Raw genomic sequence first — 21648 nt, 5'->3', positions numbered from 1 at the left:
AAACAGATAGCTATCTGGCCCCAACACCTCGCAGTGTATACCACACGACACAGTGAGGAGAGTGAGGTACTGGAAATCTAAATACGGGCATTTTTATACATTTCCTATAATATGTCCAGCCTCTCTTCATGTTAATAATTCATGTCTATAGTTCGTGCCTAGTTCACATAACAGTTTTTTCAATATTATACAAAGGATTAAATGAATTTACATTTCCATGAAAATACAATGGTGGTATAGGTTCTCGGATCTGTGGTAAGCCTTATGTCAAGAATCTTTCACAATGTAGTTCAGCTAAAGCATATGATTGTCGTTTACTCTTCATTGTTTTGGTGTTTATACAAGGATGAGGCTTGTGAGCGCAGACAACATTCGAATAGCAGTTCCTATGAAGCACAAGGTTTCTTTGCTTTGCTTAAACAGTCAGCTTGCAGATGACCTAAACATTAACAGAACTCAAAGGGCGGTCAGCTTGTCTGCAAGACGAAAACACAGACCACCATTTTAGAATATGGAACATAAGTGAAAATCAAATGTCGGACAAATCTTAAAATGGCGGTGAAGTTAAACCCAAAAATCGGAACTTTGCAACGAGGTTTTCCGTGTAAAGCGATTGGGTTTAGGACAATATTAAATATAAGGAGGCACTATATAATTACAGTTTAACAGGGAGGGCATCAGAAGGACTCCTCTTATCCTAGAGCCATGGATTGGGACTAACAGCACCCAGAAAGCTCAATTGCTGGAGATGTGTTTTGTTGTTTTGAGTCCTCTTTGAGCCATCTTCAAGCCGATTTGACCACAAGCTACACCCTTGACCCGCTAAAAGACTCTCAGAGATGCTTTTGGCACTAAAAGACAACTTTGAACTGCTTACTGCATCTTGAGCCACACAGGCACAGGTTCAACCCATTGATGTGGACCGCCTTGAACCATTCAAACCGCAGTTTTCACCTTCGATGTAGAAACCATTTTGAGGATCGAATTTACCTGTTGGAAGACTTGAACTCAGTGTTGCGAACGCCGATTTAACCCATTGGAAATTGACTTACTGCTGATCTGACTGCTACTCGAACCGTTGGAAGATATTGTTTTGCCATCTTGGACATTGACTCGACCCTTCAGGACCCGCCCCATCATACCTACTGAAAGCTGAATGCCAGAGGTATCCCATTGTGAAGAATTGCCATCTGTCAAGGGTGGAGAAGCCCTGTCTTTTTTTTTATTTTTCTAAGTTAATAAAATGATGCAGGTAATTGCATTTCAGGAAGGGTAATTGCTGATCAGATTTCCCTTTAATAAGCTCCATGCCACAAGCATAACGTACACCTGTACTTTTGTTCAGCGGAGAATTGCCTAGCATTTCGATGGTGGACTGCCCCAGGGCAGGACAAAGACTGATATGTTTGGGATATTTCTTCTCTGTGAAAGATAGTGAGCTAAAGACTCTGGGTAAGTCTCTCATAACCAGGACTAATGTCTGCAGAGAGACTCCCAGGACCCCCCTTGTCAATTTGCATATTTAAGTAACTTTGGGTCTCACCCTAAGTTACTAGGGGAATCCAGACGTGGACCCCTTGCCCACTATTCTTAGAGAGGCACAGCTCCTCCCTACTGATGAGGTCCAACCAGACCGAAACACCTGTTTGGGGATGCTGTTGGTACTCTTGTTCAGAGGAGAATTGCCTAGCATTTCGGTGCTGGACTGACCCAGGGCAGGACAAAGACTGATATGTTTGGGATATTTCTTCTCTGTGAAAGATAGTGAGCTAAAGACTCTGGGTAAGTCTCTCATAACCAGGACTAATGTCTGGTAGAGAGACTCCCAGGACCCCCCTTGTCAATTCAGTGGCGTAACGCAAAATGTGGGCCCCCCCCCCTTCTCAGCAACACATCAAGGGTCGTGCCATCCTCTGGGCCGGCCTAGATTATCACACTTGCGCAATACGCACGAACATGCTGCTGAAGGGATATGCCGCACACTGCACGAGGAGAAAGATATAAATATGTGTTTAATGTAATATACAGCACACTTTCTGATAAAAATTGGCTGAAAAGCCAGAGGGTTTGCAATTGTTTTGTAGGGTAACACCAATCCAATAGATGCAAGTCACCAACAGTGCACAGGAACATTAATGCTTTGCTATTAAAAATGCCATGCTACAATGAAAACATGTCCAACTGGCTGCACAATGTAGACCAATGTAGACAAGTAATAACAATATAGTAAAGCTTGCCAGGCCACATTTAGACATATCTAGACTGGTTGCACCAAAATGCCCGTCCAAGCAATAACACTAATCAAGAAGAGAACACACATTCAAGCCTGTGTCTCTGTGGCCTCTAACAACACGACCAAACTCTTTAAAATCTGAAAAGAACTGGTCAATCCTGTTGTGGTCTTTACCTCTCCTGTTCCCTCCCAGGCCCTCTGTATGGCTCTGTCATCTCACTTCTCTGCTAAAACTCAGGACATCCTGTCCTCCATCTCCTCTTCCTCTCCCTCTCCCTCTCTCAGCATCCCCTTTGGGCATCTCTACCCCTCTTCCTCCTTTCTCCTCTTTCTCTCTGACAACACCTGACAAGGTTTCTAGACAAGTCCGATCTATGAAAGTGTCATCCAAACAGGTGCTCTCCTGCTCCACCAGAACCATCAAGAACCATATTGACACCCTCGTTCCAGCCTTGACCGATTTCTGTAATCACTCTTTCACCACTGGAATGTTCCCCTCTCCCGTTAAGCACTCCCTTCCTTATGCACCTACTCCTCAAGAAGCCGTCTGCTGATCCTGCCTGCCTGGCAAACTATTGCCCAATCTCCATCACCCCTTTCCTGGGCAAACTGTTGGAAAAGCTGGCCATCTCCCAGCTTACTCTCCACACAAAATCTGTTGGTTGTCTCCATGACCATCAGTCTGGCTTCAGAGCTGCCAGAGGCACGGAAACTGCTGCCCTGAACACCTATGAAGATCTGCTCTCTAACCTTGATTCCAGCATTCCTTCTGTCCTCATCCTCCTTGATCTTTCCTCTGATTTCGACACGGTCACCCATGCCATCCTGATCAATCCTGATCAATCGACTCCATGAGAACCTGGGCATCACGGATCAGGCCCTTGAGTGGCTGACCTCCTTCCTCTTGGACTGACTCTCCAAGGTCCAACTTGGTCCCTTTCGCTCCGCTCCATCCTCTCACCCTGGTTTTTCAACCTCTACATAGCCCCTTTGGCCCACCTGATCTCTGCATTCTCCTATAACTTTAAGTGTTATGCAGATGACAGTCCGCTTTCCTTCAGGCTCCCCTCAGACTCCTCTCCTCTCTCGCTCATTTCTGACTGTCTATCCACGATTCAGGATTGGTGTGCCCCCAACGATCTCTGCCTTAATGTCAGTAAGATGGACATCCTTCTCATTTGGACTCCTGCCCCTGCTTTCCCTCTCTCACTCTGGCCGCCCGCCTTGGGCCCTCTTCCTTTGCCTTCCTGTGAGGCAAACAACCCTGGTGTCATCTTTGACTCCACTCTCTCTTTCTCTCCTCACATCTTGGACGTCGCCAAGAAGACTCACTACCAGCTGCTCCTCCTCAAAGGGACTCTTCCCTTTCTCACTTTCCCCGAGAAGCTCACTGTCTCCAGAGCCATGGTTCTTTCTAGGCAAAACTACTACAACAGCCTCTGTCTCAATCTGCCTTCCTCTACTCTCCAGCCTTTACAACTAATCCAGAACAGGACTGCAAGACTTATCCTTGGCCTCAAGCCCAGAGATCGTATCTCTTCAGCCCTGAAATCTTTCCACCGGCTCCCAGTTGCTGCAAGTATCAAGTTGAAGACCCTTTGCATTGTCCACAAGGCTTTCTGGGCCCGGGGCCCGCACTACATCCAACGCTCTCTTCCAAAATATCTTCCTTCTCAAGCCCTTCGCTCAGCTACCTACAACTCTCTAAGGGTTAGACGCTTCTCCAGACAGAGAGTGGGGGGTAGATCTCTCTCTTCTGCAGGGGCCTCCCTCTGGAATAGCCTCCCTGCCCCTCTCAAACTTGAGCGGTACCACCTGAAGTTCCGGAAGCAGCTCAAAACTTTCCTCTTCTCCTCTGCTTTCTCTCTCCCCCTCCCCTGCTGGCCTACCTGACCTACCTTCTGTACCAACTGGTTGCTTGGCTACCCTAATCAGAGTCTCACTGAGTCCAGCCTCTTTCTTGATCAGTCACCCCTGCACTGCCTCTGGCCCTACCATGCACTAAGGAGCTGTAACTGTAACCCGACAGTCCCTTGTTCTCGTTGCTCTATCCAGAGCCGCGGTGCCCTGGCTGCACTTACTCAGAGCATTGCTGCCCTGTTTTTCCCTCCCCTCTCCCTTGCACTTCCCCCTCCATTTCCCCTTCCACTTCTCGTTCTTGCACTTGCACGATCTGAATGACACAAGGCCTAGTAAGATCACTTGTCTTGTCCTCCCTCTATCTTCCTGCCCTTCTCTTGTCGCGCCTAGAAATACTTGTGTGCAGGCTCGTTATAAATGACTTACCAAACTGAGGAATGACTAGACTGGCCTCTCTAGCCACTAATACCACATATCATGCCTGCTTAGCCTGGACATGGACAGCCATTATGATTTGTTGTACAATACTGCCCCCCCCACAAATCCCCTCTCCCTCCCACCCCAACCTCCAAAATCAGCTCCTTGGCCCAGAATTACCTCCACGTCCCTCTTCCTTGCCCCAGAGCTTACGGTTGAGGCTCCTTGCCTCATAGGTAAGTACTGGATGAGGAAGAGTGGGACTAGGAGTAATGAAGATTACAGGTATCTAAATCAGGCATTACCTCCATGGGCCTCCACCTCATCCCAGTACTTGTGTATGAGGCAGAGTGCCTTATACACAAGTACGAAAACCCCATTACCAGCCCAAACCCAAACTCCCTTGGACAAAACCCCTATACTTAAACCCAAAGAATCTACCCAATTCCGTTTCTCCAAGGTCTCAGTGATCAAGGTAGAGAAAACTATTCTGGCTCTTAAACCATCTAATTGCAAAGGTGACCAATGCCCTGCACAACTGATCAAGGACGCGGCTAGAGATCTAGCCCCCTTCATCACAAAACTAATCAATGCCTCCTTCACTACGGGTACCATTCCACGTAACCTAAAGGAATCCTGGGTACTCCCCCTTCTGAAAAAACAAACACTGGACCCCAACATTCCCACTAACTACAGACCCATCACCACAGTGCCTTTCTTACTAAAAATTCTAGACAAGGTAGCTTACACCCAAATTCAGTACTTCCTTGAGTTGAACCATTTCCTTGGTTTCAACCAATCCGGTTTCCGACCTCAGCATGGCACAGAGACTGCCCTTATTGACTTAAAGGCCCAAATAGACTCACTCAGAGACGAGGGTAAATTAGCTCTCCTCCTCCTTCTAGACCTCTCAGCCGCCTTTGACCTGGTAGACCACAGAGTCATATGTAACCACTTGGATTCTGCAGCCCACTTCTCAGGGGAGGCTATAGTCTGGATACATTCATTCCTTAGTGACAGGACCATGAGGGTGTTCGCCCCCTCAGCGGCAGCAGACCCGATACTCATCACCTGTGGAGTGCCCCAGGGATCTTGCGTCTCGCCAACACTCTACAATATCTTCACCAAGCCACTCTTTGACGATCTTGACAATCTGGGTATCACCTAAACCAACTATGCAGACGATACCCAGATTCTCCTACCACTTACCGGGGATTATGAGGAAGATCTGGCTTTGGTGAACAGAGTCTATAGCATCGTTCAAGCATGGATGGCCAAACACGGCCTATGCTTGAACGATGACAAAACAGAGCTCATCATCTTGGGCACTGCAGCTCGCATTTCTAAACTCAACCGATGCCACTCAGCATTTATCATTGATGGGAACACTATCAAGGTCGCCAGAGAAGTAAAAACCCTAGGTTTTTACCTTGACTCGACACGATCCCCTACCAAACAGGTGAATTCACTGGCCTCATCCACGGCCTACACATGCAAATTAATACGAGCCGGGAAACAATTCTTATCAGATGACAGTTGTCTTATCCTAGCCAGAGCCCTCATCTTATCAAAATTAGACTATTGTAATTCACTCTGATATGATATGATATGATATGATAGTTTGATATGATAGTTTATTTATATAGCGCCTATACACAATGGGCCTCATTACGACCCAGGCGGTAAGTTACCGCCTGGGTCGTACCTTTACCACCATGGCGTAAACTACGTTTACGCCATGGTGGTTGGCGGACTTACCGCCCCATTCCGAGGTGAGTGGGGCGGTAAGTCCCCATTAACCCATTTACCCTTCCCCATTCCCATTTTTGCCCCATAGGGCATAATGGGAGTGGGGAAGGCGTTAATTACGCCACCGTAAATTACGGTGGCGTAATTAACAACAAGGTCCCTTAGCGCCATTGATTTTAACACCTGCTAAAAGCAGGTGTTAAAACCTCGATGGCGCTAAGGGACCTCGGAATCAGGCGGTAAGGGTCGGCGCTGTTTACGCCGCCGTAAACCCCTTACCGCCTGGGTCCTAATGAGGCCCAATGTGTTTCAAAGCGCTTCAAGGCAAGGGAGGGAACAAGGGAAAATACAATGACATTCTTACAGGCCATGAACAGTAAGAATGTGAAATTAACTATCATACTCGGCCTGACGACATTTCAGATAGTGCAAGAGCTAAGACATGGATAAGGAAGGGAGGGGGAGAGTGGGAAGGAAATGGAAACAGACAGGCGACTACCGTACTAGGCCTGACGACATTTCTGGTAGAGCTGGAGAAAAACAAAAGGTGAGGGAGAGGGGTGCAGAAAGGGAGGGGAGGAACAAAACAAGCGACTATGACACTAGGCCTGATGACATTTCAGATAGTGCTGGAGGGGGCGTGGGGAGGGAAAAAACAGTAATGGGAGGGTGGAGGAAACAGACAAGGTTGCTATCATATTAGGTCCAGGGACAAATTTGATAGAGTAAGTGCATAGAAGAAAGTAAGGGGAGGAGATAGGAAAATGGAGAAGGGAAAGGAGGAGAGAACAGAGAGTAAGCCGTCAAAAAGAGTGGAGAAGCAAGAGTGGAGAGCGAATACAATTGCAGAAGTCAGTAGTAACACAAAATGTTGAAAGGCAGGATACAAGATGAAGATGGGAACAGCATGATTCAGGGCCACCATGAGTACAAGATGCAAAGGAAGTCCAGCATGAGAGTTGAGAAAGAGTGACGCACCATGAAATCCATAAAAGTCAAATCCAGCATTGGCCACAAGTCGGTGATGTTGAAACCAGAATGTATCAGGACAGACTCCTGCAGAAGTAGGTTGTAGGAGGTTGAGGGGGAGCAGGGTAGAAGAATCAAGGATAACAGGCAACACCTGTGTGCGAGAAGGGGGGGCACAAGGGAACATCACAGGGGGAGTAGAGGGGGTAGGTAAGGCCTGTGGGGACAGAGGGAGTAACAGATGTTGGTGCATGCTTACCTGCTGTCTGAGAAGGGGGTCGGGCCCTGGGTCCTGCTGGTCCGAACAGGTCCAAACAGGATTTGCCCTTTTCTTCATCTGCCCTTCACTGCAGACGCCCGGGCGAGAGACGCCCTTGATCTAACAATTAAGAGCAGGAAGGAAGAGGCCGGGCTAAGAAGGTGGGTGGTGCTTAGGCCAGGTGACCTAGATCCACCTGCACCTGCTCCCCATCTGCAAAGGAAAAGAGGCTGGAGGGCTCCTTAAGTAGGGAAACAGAGTGGCAAGCAGGAAGGCACCAGGTGGGCGGGGCTTGCTAAGTGGTGAAAAAGAGCGGCAAGCAGGAAGGCACCAGGTGGGCGGGGCTTTCTAAGTGGTGAAAAAGAGCGGCAAGCAGGGAGGCACCAGGTGGGCGGGGCTTGCTAAGTGGTGAAAAAGAGCGCCAAGCAGGAAGGCACCAGGTGGGCGGGGCTTGCTAAGTGGTGAAAAAGAGCGGCAGGCAGGAAGGCACCAGGTGGGCAAGGTTTAGGCCAGGTGACCTAGATCCACCTGCACCTGCTCCCCATCTGCAAAGGAAAAGAGGCTGGAGGGCTCCTTAAGTAGAGAACCAGAGCGGCAAGCAGGAAGGCACCAGGTGGGCGGGGCTTGCTAAGTGGTGAAAAAGAGCGGAAAGCAGGAAGGCACCAGGTGGGCGGGGCTTTCTAAGTGGTGAAAAAGAGCGGCAAGCAGGGAGGCACCAGGTGGGCGGGGCTTGCTAAGTGGTGAAAAAGAGCGCCAAGCAGGAAGGCACCAGGTGGGCGGGGCTTGCTAAGTGGTGAAAAAGAGCGGCAGGCAGGAAGGCACCAGGTGGGCAAGGTTTAGGCCAGGTGACCTAGATCCACCTGCACCTGCTCCCCATCTGCAAAGGAAAAGAGGCTGGAGGGCTCCTTAAGTAGAGAACCAGAGCGGCAAGCAGGAAGGCACCAGGTGGGCGGGGCTTGCCTAGTGGTGAAAAAGAGCGGCAAGCAAAAAGGCACCAGGTGGGCAGGGCTTAGGCCAGGCGACCTAGATCCACTTGCACCTGCTCCCCATCTGCAAAGGAAAAGAGGCTGGAGGGCTCCTTAAGTAGAGAAACAGAGCAGCAAGCAGGAAGGCACCAGGTGGGCGGGGCTTGCTAAGTGGTGAAAAAGAGTGGCAAGCAGGAAGGCACCAGGTGGGCGGGGCTTGCTAAGTGGTGAAAAAGAGCGGCAAGCAGGGAGGCACCAGGTGGGCGGGGCTTGCTAAGTGGTGAAAAAGAGCACCAAGCAGGAAGGCACCAGGTGGGCGGGCCTTGTGAAGTGGTGAAAAAGAGCGGCAGGCAGGAAGGCACCAGGTGGGCAGAGTTTAGGCCAGGTGACCTAGATCCACCTGCACCTGCTCCCCATCTGCAAAGGAAAAGAGGCTGGAGGGCTCCTTAAGTAGAGAAACAGAGCAGCAAGCAGGAAGGCACCAGGTGGGCGGGGCTTGCTAAGTGGTGAAAAAGAGTGGCAAGCAGGAAGGCACCAGGTGGGCGGGGCTTGCTAAGTGGTGAAAAAGAGCGGCAAGCAGGGAGGCACCAGGTGGGCGGGGCTTGCTAAGTGGTGAAAAAGAGCACCAAGCAGGAAGGCACCAGGTGGGCGGGCCTTGTGAAGTGGTGAAAAAGAGCGGCAGGCAGGAAGGCACCAGGTGGGCAGAGTTTAGGCCAGGTGACCTAGATCCACCTGCACCTGCTCCCCATCTGCAAAGGAAAAGAGGCTGGAGGGCTCCTTAAGTAGAGAAACAGAGCGGCAAGCAGGAAGGCACCAGGTGGGCGGGGCTTGCTAAGTGGTGAAAAAGAGCGGCAAGTAGGAAGGCACCAGGTGGGCGGGGCTTGCTAAGTGGTGAAAAAGAGCGGCAAGCAGGGAGGCACCAGGTGGGCAGGGCTTGCTAGGTGGTGAAAAAGAGCGGCAGGCAGGAAGGCACCAGGTGGGCAGGGTTTAGGTCAGGTGACCTAGATCCACATGCACCTGCTCCCCATCTGCAAAGAAAAAGAGGCTGGAGGGCTCCTTAAGTAGGGAAACAGAGCGGCAAGCAGGAAGGCACCAGGTGGGCGGGGCTTGCTAAGTGGTGAAAAAGACTCTACATAGGGACAACCAAACAAATTATCAACAGAATACAAGTGCTCCAAAATAATGCACTTAGAGCGGCCCTAAGTATCCCTAGAAGAGCACATATTTCTGATATAAGACGTAAACACAAATGGCTTTCCACCCAAGAAAAAATCAACCTTAAATCTGCCTCAATCATTCATAAATGCTTAAATAACAAAGCCTCCCGCTATCTAACAGAACGATTTATTAGAAAAAATCCTACTAGACTCTCAAGAACAGTCAGCCCTAACTGCCTTCTAGTGCCCAGATTTAAACTAACCACTATTGGAGGATCCAGCTTACCAGTCAAGGCAGCTCAATTGTGGAACACCCTACCTCATGCACTTAGATCTGACCAAATGTTCAACAATTTCAGAAAGAACACAATAAAATGGCTCACCGAGAATGGTATATAACCGGCACTCTACCCATGTACCGCCACATGTTTTGCACCTGATACAGACTGACTTGCTATTATGTAAACGTCAGTCATATGTTGACTGCTTGGCTGCGCATTGTCTGCACTTGTACTTGTCTCACCTTGTAGAGTCAATAAATTCTTGTATTTTCCATGTTCTGTAACTTGTAAACTTCTGTAACCAAGCTGTAAATCTCCTTGTCTCATGCGCCCTGCTACCTCACGGTCCGGTGCGACCAATCTCTTTATTCCCTCTACAGGTTTCTGCCTACTGGACTCTACTAGCCCTCCTCTTTCCCCTTCATCCCCATGTCCTCTGGCTTCCCTCCTCTTCCCTTAAGGTGGCTCTGCCCTTAAGGTGGGCTGGCCACGTTTATTGTCACAACACCCGCCCCTTGCTTATCATTTTGTAGGGGTTGTTTTTTCTTCTCATGTTTTCTAGTGGCTGTTGAGGTATGCACCTTCATCTTGTTCCCTTTTCCTGTTCATCTTCTATGCAATCACATCGGGACCTGTGTGATGTCCTAGCACAGCTGCCTGGGATGAGATGTTCCTCCCACATCGTTCGATCTCGGTGTCCATACTGTTGGGTCTCTTTGGTGCAGGCCTCATTTACCTCGGCAGCAATGACATCTTCCTCACCCTCTGTCAGTTGGTCCTGTTCCACATCCTTTTTCCCTATTGGCCTTGTCCTCTCTGGCATCATTATCTGGCTTTCAGTCTGAGCGCCCTTCCCTTCGACCCAGACGACGTTGGTATTTGCTGTTGCCGATCCCCTTCCCTCTCTGTCCTTGGCAGGCTGTGCCTGGAGGCTGTTCTTTGGATCTTCTTTCTGTCCAATGACAGGATTGTCCCTGTGCTCCATCTCTTTGAGTTCCTGTTGAGCAGCCCTACTCTTGTGTTTCTCCTTTCCGTTTCCTTGTCCTTTGTGCTGGCGGCCGTGCCATTTGGGTTCCGTTGTTGTGGGCAATTTTGTTGAAGACTGAGGAAGGTTTGTTTCCCACCCCACCCCAGCGCACGTACTGTGCAGTCAGTGAGTTGTAGTAGTATGGACAGTTGATGTTGTCGTATGGTCCAATCCAAGGGTTCATCGTAGATTGAGGTGTCAGGGCTGCCTTTTCATCACCTGGGATCATCACGGTTGGAGTGCAGGCTGCCTGCATAGTAGGACGTGTTCTGGCTGCTGTAGTGGTGGCCAGGGTCTCTGTGGTACTTGTACTGGCTTGCTGCTTGGCTGGATGTCCCGTCGAAGCCCCTGACAGCCCATTATCGTCGTGGTGGCTGTTGATGACACTAGCCTGGTAGATCTGCTAGCACCTTTTTGGGACCGGTGATGTTGTTGATGCACCTGCTTGTGCTGCCCTTGTCCTTCTTGGTAGCTGTGGCCCGTCCTTGCCTCTTGCTCCTGCTCGGGGAGCTGCTGATCAGCGGCAGTGGTTGTGCTGGCTACGGAGGATGCTGTGGTCCAAGTTCCGGCTGGGAGGACAAAGTGTTTGCAATCTACTGTCAGTATTTTGTTCGTTGTTTCAAGTAGAGAGTACCCTCTCCTCTACCCTTGCCGTCCTTGAGGAGCCTCCAGCGTTGAAGCATGCTGCCTCCATGTCCCTACCTTGTTCTGTTGTGGTTGCTTGTCCTCAGTGAGTAGGGTGTTACCCCTGTCGAGGCACCTGTTTAGAAACTGCAGTCTTGATGTGTTCCGCTACTGTGTGGGGTGCTCTGTTCTTCCAGGTAGTGGTCTCGTTGTGACGTTCCCCAGACAGCATTGTTTTTTGCACTCGGAAGGAGTAGTCTTGGTCACAGTCAACTTTAGGAGTCCCGCTTCTGCAGTCCATCCTCTTCCCGAAGGTGTCTGGGCGACACTTGTTGTTCAGCCCTCCTTCCCCAATCGGTTTGGGTGTGCTGCAGTGTCTGATGATGCTCCTCACTTGACTCTCGTGTTTATTCTGATGGGCTTCTGTTCTTGTCTTGGGCCTTGTCTTTTCAACGTCGCTCAGTTATGATGATACTTCACAAGGCGGTGGCAGTCATGGGTTTGGGTATGGTGCCTCCTTTGTCCGCTCACTCGACTGGGCATGTCTGATTCGTAGCTGGTCATTCATTGTATTGAGTGTGCCTGTGCAGAGTCTTGCCCCCACTCTCTCTTCTTCCGCGTGGCGCCATTGTCTGTGCTGTCTCTGGGTTGTTGTGTTTATGGGTGCTCTTGCTTGTGCTGCTTTGTTGGTGTGGATGAGCTTCTTTCAAAGCCCTTGTCTTGTTGGTCTTGATGGCTTGATTGTGGGGGTCTCTGTGGGTGGCCGCCTCATGCTTCGTCTCCGTTCGCCTTGCTGGGCATGCATGGTTGTGTCCGGCAAACTTTCATTCCTGGCCTGTGCTCTGGTTCCTTGGTGGTGACTCACTTAGTTCGTAAACCCTCCTTTGCTTTCCAGTTAGCACTGGGTCCTGCCTCTTCTGTGTCAGCTGCTACACCGTGTTGGGTCTTTCTCACCCTGGCACGTCTTCCCAGCGGCCTCTATCTGCTTCTCCAGCTCGGATCAGTCTCCTCCTTCACCAGGTCTCTCCTTCCCTTCTAGGGCATCCTGTGGGTCCTCCTCACGCTTAGATACACTTGCTTCCAGCAGTCCTGGGACTGCCTTCTCCTATGTACGGTACCTCATCCAGCCCTCTCCTTGGGAATATTCTTCCCTGGCTCCCTCCTTGGGTGATCTCTCCTGTGGCCACCTCCTTGGGAAATTTCTTTGGTGACCCCCTCCTTGGGCAATCTCTCCTGTGGCTCCCTCCTTGGGCAGTCCCTCCTGTGGCAGTTCCGTTCACTTACTCCAGCGCCCTTATTATCTCGGGGTCGTCAGGATTTCCCCCTTCATGTGCAGATCACGTTTCCTGCTCTCTGTCGTCTACTGATTTCACTTTCAATCCGACTGCCTCCCGCCATGTTGCCCTGTACATTAACTTCTTCTATCCTCATGTGCTCCCCATGCATCATACTCTTGGTGTCCTTAGAAGGCCATTTTATGTCTTGATCCTTGTGTTGTTTGTGGTTTGCTTCATGCTGTGTGCGCACTCCTCCGCAGTCTATCATTTGCGTTCCCTGCTGTCCTCACCTCAGGTGTCTTCCCTTGGTGTCGTCTGATGGGCCCATGACCTCTTTGTCTGTAGTGCGCACAGTGCGTGTGAGTGCTGTGTTGGTTTGCTGGGATGGTCTGGTGGGGTAATTGTCCCTCTGTTGCTCCGTGGGGTGCTTCCTTGATGATTTGGTGGATGGTTTGTCCTGGGTTTGTTACCTTGACTGGTACAAACTATTTCATGGTTATGTGTCCTCGCGGCCTTCCCATGGCATACGCAGTGCCTTCTGCTGATGCGCGCCTGTGTGGGTGCAATTGTTACACGTGTGGAGTCGCCGTTGGTTTGTTGGGTGGGCCTGGGTGAGGGTAATCCCTGGTGGAGTAGCAGGTGGACTGTGTCTTGGGATGGTCGTGGTGGGTGCTGCTTTCTCCCTTGTAATGTGGCGCACACATGGCTTGCCTGGTGGGTGTCTTGTCCTTTCTTCCCCACCTTGCTCGCTTTTTCCCTACTGCATACAGTGTGTGCCTACCACTGGCAGCGTACGCGGTCTTCTCCCTCTGGTCCGTAACTTGTAGCTGCTTGGTGAGCGAGCTTCCCTCTCATACTTTGGTGCACTGGTGTGGTGTTGGCACCCCAGCTCGCGCTCGTCACGGGCAGGCCTCCCTTTCGCCAGGTCAGTCTACTCCTCTGTTCTTCTTCAGTGTGCGTGTCCTTCCTCGCACGCAGATCTGGGCTGCCGGTGCTCCTTGGCGGCTCTCTCTCCCGTCCAGCTCTATTTGTGGATACGGCAGCGGTCCCCTCTCTGGTGCGCATCACTGCTGCAGGTTAGCCCTGTCAGGCGGTCCCGAGATTCCGCACAGCGTGGGACGTGACGCTTCGTCGCTAGTTGTGACTGGGTTTGCCTCTCTCTGTGGAGTCCCAATCTTCCAGGCCTCGCACACTATGTACATAACACACGGAGACAAGGGAATTTATAACCTCTCTTTGTTCCCTCTACTGGTTTCTGGCTCCCGGGCTCTACTAGCCCCTTCTCTTCCCCCTTCCTCCCCATGTCCTCTGGCTTCCCTCCTCTTCCCTTAAGGTGGCTCTCCCCTTAAGGTGGGCTGGCCACGTTGTCACAACACTTAAGAAGGCCTGTTTCTTTTTTAATTCTCTTTCCTGTTTCTTATATCTATTTCCGTGTTTGGTTAAATGTCTTGTTCATAGATTTTTAATAATATATTGTGTGATATGATTCGTTTTAGGTCTATGCGCTGGCACGCAGGATGTTCAGCTTCTCATCAGCTTCTCATCAGCCAAATTGGCTGAACCCCTCCATAAATATTTCCCAGAAGATGGTAGGTCTGATGGATGTACGATGCCATGCAAAGTGCAGTGCAAACACCATACAAGTGTGCACAGCACTATCAGAAGAGAAACAAGAAGAGTTCAAATTCCATGCCCATTTGGTATAAGGTCTCTGTTGGGATCTAACACAAGGGAAAGTACTGTGCTATAGTTATAATGACACAGGCTATTTACACATATAGCGGCTGTCCCTTTTAGACATGCAGCAGCTGTGCTCATCATTCCTAGTAATATGCTGTAGTGATCTGGACTATAGCGGCTGTGCTGAAAAGTGAGAGCAGCTTTCCATCGTGAGCATTGTCACTTGCTCAGGAGAGTAATGGGGGGGTTCAGGCCGTATGCCCATTCCTTCCTTACCTTTTCTGGCGAGAATAATAATATGTGGCCGTATCCGTACAAAGAATGCCCTTCCATTCCCTACACATAAGCTTTCACTTTGAAAAAGACACCCATATTGGCTTTACCAGTTCTTTGTTTTGCTTGTCTTCCAGTTGGCGAAGCCATTCTCTGATGAAAGACATGCAGCTATCAGCTTTCAGCGAGGTTTACTTCTGAAATCTCATAGATCAACCCTTAGCATCTATACTGATATTTCACTAAGAAACAATAATGTTAAATCATTTCTTCAATGATTATTTCCTATATTTGGCTGCCAAATTAAACGCGACATAGATGCCAAAATCTCATTCTAAAAAAGACACTAGCTGCGTAGCTTTTTTATAATGCTTCTGAATAATAAAAACGACTTTGAACATCCTTTAAATAAGTACTAAATCTGATATCACAAATTGTTATGGAAGCAGGTGCAAAGCTTTCATTGAGGTGTGTATTTCCTGTGTATCGGCGGGTGCAGTGAGAGCCAAAGGAGCGATATCGATTTGTGTATTCCTTGGCAGCTATCCCGCATTTACTCAGGTCTGATACAAGGCGCTCTGGCCCTGATTGGAGATTAGGGCTAATGACACTGCACCTGAAACTTCTAAATGCATCCCAGAGAGGCTGCAGTTACACGTGCCCTCTACTGTCAATTATGCAGAAGGTTATAGATAGATTGCTGCTGGGGTGATCGAAATGCCCTGCCTACTTAGGCATGGTTAAAGAACATATGGCATCAGGAATAGCAGGGTTGTGAGTATGGGCGTTCATACTTTGGGCCAGGGGTACCTCTTTACATGACACCATTAATAATAATCCCGTGTCACCACCATGGCAGAAAGATATATGCCTTCCACTGATGACCTCAAAGAATACACATATGATTCGTATGTACTTTTATTGATGTAGAAAAGCATCACAAAGCATTAGGCGGATAAGTGGTGTGAAAGTGGACCTATGTGTGGTGGGTCACCAAAGAAGGAGAAGCCCGCCCGACCCCCGTGGCTGTCTGGCGCCTGTTTGCTGGGCCCTGCGAGGGGGTTGCATGATTCTCTTGTCTCCCCCACCCCCCGAGGAGGTAAGGAGGGACAGTGGCGAGGAGGGAGAAGCGGCTAGTGAATAGGAGCAGTGAGGAGTCTGTTTGCACGCGCTGGCCCCCAGGTGAGGTCGGTGTGTGTGCACCTATCCCCCGAGAGGGACATGCTCCATACCAGAGCTTTGGAAAAGAGAGGCCCGAGCTCTGGGCCAGCCGGCGGTGAACGTGTGTGTGCTCGGGTCAGAGCACACGGAAGAAAAAAAAAAATAATTGGTTCAGGCCGGCACCTCGCCTCAATGGTCCATGACGGAGCTGAGAGGGAAAAGGGAATCGCCCCCTCCACACCACTGCCCCTCCCCCCAAGAAGACCTCTGTGTAGGCACAAGGGAAAGTAAATACTAAGTGCCTGCTGAAGACTGAGGACCATTGGTAGGGATGTTTCTTTCATGCTCAGGAGTCGGAGTGCTCCAGAGGTAAAAGAAAAGGGTTAATGGCTGCATGTTCTAGGACAGAACAATGTATGCACATGCAAGAAAGTGTGTGGCCACCCGCACTCTCTATACCGAAGTGGGCCCCGTCAGCGACGGGGACTGTCAAGAAAAAAAAAAAAGAGGAAGAATGGAAAGGGAAGGGGAACAACAAGGAAGGGTTGCAACTCTCATGAGTGCTTGTGCGCCCTCCTGGACCTGTGGCCCAGACACCCTGCCACCGTATCTCCCTGCTAGCCGCCCCTACGTAAAGGCGGAGTGTAAGGAGTGTCCTATCATCTTGCCACTAGTGCCCTGCCACTGGTTGCCCTCACTGTATATGGACTAGGATGATGTGGCCCCTGGTGCCCCCAGGTGTGGCTTTGCCGGCCCCTGAACTGTGATGTTTCACTGCCCTGAACCGATACTGGTGAATGTATGAACTGGGTTCCCGCAACTCCACACGTGCGTAAGGTGGACTCAGTAGATATCCCCATTGAGGCTGGGAGCCTGCAGACCCTGGATTTGCTTAAAATGGCCCAGTCAATGGGCTTGTGAAGCTGTGAACATCTGTACTGTGGACATGCTTTATATGGTGCCAGAAGCTGCCATTGGTGTCTTTCAGTGGCTTGAGGTTTCACTCACCCAGGTTAATAAAGGGTCCTTAGATAATGCAGTGAAATCACACCTGTTGTTGTTAGTGATTTAATTTGTTTTAATGTCCTCTGATGCTTGTCATTTGTTTGTTTCTTATGGAAAAGGAGGAGTGCGGTGGGTCACCCCTCCTGGGAGCATGGTAGCTCCCAGGTCTCGTGCTATTGACCACGTGACCTTGGAAAACAATAAAAGTAATGATGTCACACTGACCTGTGCCTCTGCAGGAGCGATGGACGAGCCTCCCTTGACCCTGAGTCTTCACTTCCCCTGTTTCACCCGGAGGAATACCTGTCAAATAAAAGGTGTACACTCAGACCTGAATTCACCCGATTCCCCTGGGCCCTTCCCTTCTCTTTACTGTGTGCTGTGATGTCCCCATATGGGCTTAACTTGATCTTTAGTAGGGTGTGCACTCCATCCTGCATTTGCAAGGGTGCGATTCATTCATGGTGCCAATGTCTGTAGGCTGAGTTCAGATGCCAAACACTGGCGAGAAAGTCCTTTCCACAAGTGAACGTTCCACGGAGAATGTTGAGTGTACAAAATTGTCCATGTTGTCTTTGTTTTCCGGTATTTTTGTGGGTGAGTAACACTGCATGTAGAAGCTAGCTGCTGGTAGGTTTGCGCAGCGCCTTCAATTCGAGCGCACCTGGTAATGTCTCTCCCTTTCCCTTGCAGGAGAAATTATGTGGTATTAACACCTTGAGTCCGGGTTCAGCACTACTGGAGACTTGGTGGTTAGGTAAGTTTGCACGGAGGATTTTGGTAAGTGTGCACCGCATAGAGAGGTAGAGCGCAGTGAAATAAGTGTCTGAGTTAAAGGAGCGAGCGCAATGAATAATGTCTCTTCTTTCTTACAGGGGTGTGTGCGCTCGTGCAACTAACCTGGATTCCAGCATCGCAGGAAGATTTGGTGAGTATGCGCAGCGTTACTGATGTGCGCGTGTTAATGCTGTTCTTCTTTGTTCTTACAGGTGCCAGTGTAAAAGTCCCTTCTTGACTGGAGATAGCTGCGGCATGGAGTAAGAACCAGGTAAGCTGAAGCTGAATGAACCAGAGCGGGTAAGTAGAAGTAGGATGATCCGGAGCAGGAGAGCAGAAGCAAGATGATCAGGAGCAGATAAGCAGAAGCAGGATGATCCGGAGCAGGTAAGCAGAAACAAGATGATCCGGAGCAGGTAAGCAGATGCTGGCTGATCCAGAGCACGGCAAGTGTGTTGCTGATACAGCTCACAGTAAGAAATACGAAGCACTGGAAGAATCTTGGGTGTGGCTTATATACCCAGCCACACCCAAACACTAGAGAACTCATGAGTTATCATGCACTTCCTGTTTGGCAACAGGAAGTGGTAACCAGGAGGTTACTACAAACACTAGGAAGGAATGAAAGGAGGGATTTGTTATGGGTTCTTTGTGTGCCTATGCCAGGCCTGCCAAGCCTCCACCCAGCTTGCCCCAACTACCTGCCTGATACCCATGACAGTCTTCCCCCTCAAGAACCCTCCCAATGGTGTGTATGAGGGCTTTGGTTTCTCAGGATAGTCCCGATGGAATTTCCGCACCAATCGGGGGGCATGCACATGCATGCTGGGTTCCCATGATCTTTCCTGGAGTCTGTACCCCATCCAGTCAATCAAATAATACAGGGGCCCTCATTACAAGTCAGGCATTAAGGGTTTAACGGCGCTGTCAGCGCCGTTAACCCTTAACGCCTTATTCACACTTTAACACCTGCTTTTTGCAGGCGTTAAAGTCCAAGGCGCTAAGCGATCTTGGTGCTAATTACGGTGCCGTAATTAGCGCCTTCCCCATCCCCATTATGCCCTATGGGGCAAAAATGGGAATGGGGAAGGGCAAATGGTGAATGGGGAATTACCGCCCCACTCACCTTGGAATGGGGCGGTAATTCCACCATCCACCATGGCGGAATCCGGCATGGACCATGGTGCTAATAGCACCATGGTCCACCGCCTGACTTGTAATGAGGGCCAGGGTCTTTCGTACTTGTTTGGAATCTAATATGTTCTTTACTTCATATTCTGGTGCTTCTTCACCCACTTGTATTGGTGCGGGAGGGTGGCAGTTCGGGTTTCTGGGTGTGCTGGTTTTAATAGTAACACGTGAAATACGGGATGTATACGCATATGTTGAGGTAACGCCAGTCTCATGGCTGCTGGATTAATTAATTTTTCTATTGTATACGGGCCGATGTATCTAGGCTGAATTTTCTTGGGACACTTTAAAGCAATGTGTCTAGTTGCCAGCTAGACTAACAGGGTAATTCATAGAAATTCGCACAAAAGTGGCGCACGCGACTGGCGCACAGCGTGCCCGTGCGAATGACTGCGCCAGCCGCGTGCGCTAAAATCGATTTCCGCGCACAGCGTATTCATGGATTTTCGCATCCAAAACCAGCCCTGGCGCAGCGTGGCGCAGCGACCCTGCAGCAGCGCCAGTTATGCCCCCAAGAACGCCCTCGTGCAAGGAAAAGCCTTCAAAATCCCCAAATAATCGCAAAGGGCTGCGCTAACCCTAGACCAGTTCACAGGGCTGGCAAACAGCAAACGCCAAGCGGGGAACGTGTATTTCAGTGGTTCGCGGGAAGTTCCACACGCGATTGTCCTGTGTATGTGTGCATCAGGGGTGCGCGGGAAGTATCACATGCAAAATCAGCAGGGTACGTGTATTTCAGGGGTGCGCGGGAAGTATCACACGCGATTCCAGCAGGGTACGTGTATTTCAGGGGTGCGCGGGAAGTATCACACGCGATTCCAGCAGGGTACGTATATTACAGGGGTGCGCGTGAAGTTCCACACGCGATTTCAGCAGGGTACGTGTATTTCAGGGGTGCTCGGGAAGTATCACACGCGATTCCAGCAGGGTACGTGTATTACAGGGGTGCGCGGGAAGTTCCACACGCGATTTCAGCAGGGTACGTGTATTTCAGGGGTGCGCGGGAAGTTCCACATGCGATTTCAACAGGGTACGTGTATTTCAGGGGTGCGCGGGAAGTTCCACATGTGATTTCAGCAGGGTACGTGTATTTCAGGGGTGCGCGGGAAGTTCCACACGCGATTTCAGCAGGGTACGTGTATTTCAGGGGTGCGCGGGAAGTATCACATGCGATTCCAGTAGGGTACGTGTATTACAGGGGTGCGCGGGAAGTTCCACACGCGATTTCAGCAGGGTACGTGTATTTCAGGGGTGCGCGGGAAGTTCCACACGCGATTTCAGCAGGGTACATGTATTTCAGGGGTTCTGGGGAGTACTACACGTGAATTGGCAGCGTGGGTCCTCCCAGGTGTTCGCTCTACAACCTCCACGGCCCCTGCAGGCAGCCCACACCACGGGAGACTACCGTGCACCCCTGCTCATGTCCCGCAGGCAGCCCATCCACCATGGGCATGCCCCCCAGCCAACCCACATGTCACCTTGCACTACTGATCAACAATGCATGTCTCCCAGCACCCCCACCCCCCAGCAGTCAGGGGTACCCTCCACCAGGCCCCCACTCATGTCCCCTATTACGCCCACCCCCCAGCAGTGCAGATCCGAGTCCGTCCTTCCTTGTTGGCGCGCTTACTTCCGAAGAGGGCATCATACTGCCCCAGGACTTGCTCCACCAGGACACCAACTTCGGTGGCAGTGAAGCTGGTGCCCCTCTGCCTCTCTGGCCGGGGGTTGCCAGTGGTGCCAGATGTTGCAGTCCCCTACATGGCAACCCCAAAGGCAGGAGTGGGTGGGCAACTGTTTCCTGGGGCTGGGCTGTGGAGCGATGGTATCCCAGTCGGGAGTCTTCTGTTCCAGCAGGGACACAGCAAATGGACCCCTGCTGATGGCTGATGTGCAGGCACCAAATGGCAGGGCACGGTGGCAGCAGGCAGGCAGGCAGGCAGCAGCAGATGGCTCGTGGGAGGCTGCTCGGGGCTCTGGGGGGCAGTAATTCAGCCTTTTGGGCAGGAGAGTGGTCTTCCGTGTGCTTACGCGTGGCCAGCTTGATACGGAGTGATTTGGCACGTGAAAATCCTGCACGTCTGCGTGTAAATCGAGGAAAGGCCCTTAGCGCATATGCACGTCAGCACGCATATGCGATTTCATTGGACTAAAGGCCCTTAGCGCGTGAGCGCGTCTGTGACATGAGGTGCGCGGGTGTTTCCCTCATTACATGTGATGACAGAGCACACGTGGATTTCCACCAATCGCGTGTGAAACTTCCTGCGCACCCCAGAAATACACGTACCCAGGCCAATCGCGTGTAAGCTCACTTCCCTCCGATTACACGCGATGACACTCGGACGTGCAGTTTTACCACGTGTGCTCGCATATGCGATTTCATTGGCCCAAAGGCCACCATGCGCAGCTGTGACGTCACGCGCATGGCCGTAGCGAATGGCGCGTGTAAATATTAAGAGATACACGTCCAAGGATCAAAGCGCGTAATTGGTAGAAATGGCCTCATTGCGTATGCGCGTCTGTGACGTGTGTATAAAATGTACGTGTAGAACGCCATTTCCTTGTACGTGCTTTTCGTGGAGAGCGAGTGGGTGAAATCTGTACTTCTGGTCGGTTCACACGCGATTTACTTCACAGCGTTTCCAGTTCGTACTCCCTGTTACCTCTGACAGCTTTTTCTCTTTTCCTCTTTTTCCTGGGCCTGTTTCCTCAAACAGCGTTCCTTACTACTGTTGTCCTGTCT

The sequence above is a fragment of the Ambystoma mexicanum genome, chromosome 6q (genome assembly GCF_040938575.1).
Source record: "Ambystoma mexicanum isolate Mex_15411 chromosome 6q, UKY_AmexF1_1, whole genome shotgun sequence".
Taxonomy (NCBI): domain Eukaryota; kingdom Metazoa; phylum Chordata; class Amphibia; order Caudata; family Ambystomatidae; genus Ambystoma; species Ambystoma mexicanum.
The sequence above is the reverse complement of the archived record's forward strand: the minus strand, read 5'-3'. Positions refer to the sequence as shown.